This window comes from Panthera uncia, chromosome D2 (genome assembly GCF_023721935.1).
Source record: "Panthera uncia isolate 11264 chromosome D2, Puncia_PCG_1.0, whole genome shotgun sequence".
Classification (NCBI taxonomy): Eukaryota; Metazoa; Chordata; class Mammalia; order Carnivora; family Felidae; genus Panthera; species Panthera uncia.
Window position 1 is genome coordinate 38,336,574 of NC_064818.1, and position 2,972 is coordinate 38,339,545.

A 2,972-nucleotide genomic window follows, 5' to 3' on the forward strand; every position below is an offset into this window, starting at 1 on the left:
ATTTTATTTTATTTTATTTTATTTTATTTTATTTTATTTTATTTTATTTTATTTTATTTTTAATGTTTGTATTTATTTTTGAGACGGAGAGAGACAGAGCATGAATGGGGGGAGGGTTAGAGAGAGAGGGAGACACAGAATCCGAAACAGGCTCCAGGCTCCGAGCTGTCAGCACAGAGCCCGGTGCGGGGCTCGAACTCATGGAGTGTGAGATCATGACCTGAGCTGAAGTTGGACACTCAACCTACTGAGCCACCCAGGCGCCCCGAAATATAATTTAATTCATTACTTTGTTACGTAAGTATGAGGTCAGCAAAAGCCCAGAGGGGGGCTCTGCCCTGGGTGGCTGCTCAAGGCACCAAGTCTGCCCTGGAGTAGGAGGGTGGGGATGGGAATCCAGAGGAGAAGGGACCAGGGAGCAGACCGGCCAGGAGGAGGGGAGTCAGTGTTTACCCAGGAGAGCAAGAACGGAGACAGGGTCAGAGATACGGCTGGGAAGTAGGAGGGCATCAGCAGTGAGTGGTAGTGGGTTCGAGACTGAGGCCGTGCCTGGGTCCGACTTCACGCAGCAGCGGCAGCACGGTGTGCACACGGCCTGCGAAAGGCTGGGCTCCTGCAGACTTCGAGATAACACCTTCAGTACTTGACCAGGGTCCGCATAGTGACTCAGCCCCCGGAAGCCGTGCTCCCTGGGACCCCAGCCACAGACTGTCACTCAGACGAGAATTCCCCGGTGTCTAGAAAACACAGGATTCTGACACAGTTCTCTTGCAACTAAAGAAGAGTAGAACCGGCAAGGACATGGCGGGGATGGGCGCACGAGGACAAACCTTACTGCTTCACCCAACTGTTTGCTGCCGGGTGTTCCTGTACAGTGTGCTCTTCTCTCGAACTGGCGCGGCTTTATGACTGAGTCACGAAGTCGGCTCCCGTTGTGCTTGACCTTGGTGACTGAGCAGAGCTCTGACCTTTGGCCCCCTCACTAGTGCAGTGGGTATCGTGTCTCCTGCCTGCCATTCAGGGCTGTTTCTAGAAGTCATTGAGGGGATGATGTGTGCAAAACGATGCTTCTCCAACTCTAATGTACACGGAGGTCACCTAAGAGTCTTGTTAAAATGAAGACAAAGAAAAGCCGGATGCTAGTTAAAGGCAGGAAAGACGGGTTTATTCAGTGACCACTGCAGTAGGGGAGAGGCCTCCATGTAGGACTGAGCTCCACTGGGCTCTGTGCAGAGGTGGAGCAGAGACTGGAATTTTATTTTATTTTATTTTATTATTAAAAAAAATTTTTTTAATGTTTATTTTTGAGAGAGAGCACAAGCAGGGGAGCGGCAAAGAGAGAGGGAGACACCGAATCTGAAGGAGGCTCTGGGCTCTGAGCTGTCAGTGCAGAGTCTGACGTGGGGCTCGAACTCACAATCCACGAGATCGTGACCTGAGCCTCAGTCAGATGCTTAACCAACTGAGCCACCCAGGCACCCCGAGACTGGAATTTTAAAGGGGGATGTAGCGGGGGAGGGGGGGGCGAGGCAGGAGACAAACAATGGCTTGAGCAGAGTCAGAGAAGTGGAAAGCTACTGAAGGTGGGTGGTGGGGATTGGTCAATGTGATTAGGCTATCTGTGTCTGCTGACTGGCTAGCTTATCGTCAAGTTAGACTTCTGCTCTCCCACAGAGACTGGGAGACGGAGCCTTATCTGTGTTGATGGTTATGTTTCAAAGAGATGACGCTCGGGTCCTTGAAACAGACACTCCTGGGTTTCAGGAGATGCACAGACATCTCAAAGCGACAGAGAAAGGATTTACAGTTGTAAATTTTTTTAAGTGAAGGTTTTAAGAAAAGGGAGGGCAGAGGGCTATGGTCAGGTGTTTGGCTGAAACAAATGGTATCTTCTTTTGTCAGCCTTCAACATTTCTAGGCAGGGACTCAAGGGAGGGCTGGGTTGTCCCAGGGAAACAGTCTTCTGCTGCTAGTAACTACGCTAGTGTTTGTTCAAGTCTCCTAGTGGGGGAGGCGGGTGGACAAAATCGTTTGTGCTCTAAGTTTTACAGTTCTCAAGACTGGGCTGAGGCTGGAGTTCCTGTATTTCTTTCTTTTTCTTTTAAAGTTTATTTTGAGAGAGAGGGACAGAGCGAGCGCATGAGCGCACAAGTGGGGGAGGGTCAGAGAGAAGGAGAGACAGAATCCAGAGCAGGCACAGCAACATCGGTGCAGAGCCTGATGTGGGGCTTGAACTCGCTAACCATGAGATCATGACCTGAGCTGAGATCAAGAATTGGACGCTTAACCGAGTGCGCCACCCAGGTGCCCCTGGAGTTTCTGCATTTCTAACAAGCTCCTGATGGTTTTGGTGTTCTCTGAGTCCATGGCTCACACTCTGAGAAGCAAGAATCTAAAAATCCCTACAAATCAAAGGTTATTAATATCTCAGGGCTTTGGGCTTTGAAACTTCAGCAGCCTTTTGGCAAGCGTTAATTAGCAAGTTCCCTTTCCATTATTTGAAAAGGAATTGACAGTCCATAATCAAACTATCAAGAGAATCCAAGAAACAGTCTTTGCTAGAAAGCTGATAGTTCTCAATATGGATACACAGTAAAGCCACTTGGGGAGGTTTAAAAAAAGTCTGATGCCTGTTCACACCCCCCAGGTCCATTACATCAGAATCTCTGTGCTAGGACCCAGGCAACAATATTTCTTTTTTGTTTTGTTTTTTTAATGTTTATTTATTTTTGAAGGAGGGGGACAGAGTGTGAGCAAGGGAGGGGCAGAGAGAGAATGGGAGACAGAATCCAAAGCAGGCTCCGGGCACCAGGCTCCGGGCTCCAGGCTGTCAGCATAGAGCCCGATGCGGGGCTGGTCCTCACAAGCTGTGAGATCATGACCTGAGCCGAAGTCTGATGCCCAACCGACTGAGCCACCCAGGCGCCCCCAGGCAACAATATTTCTTAAAGGTACAGGATGATTCTGTGGTA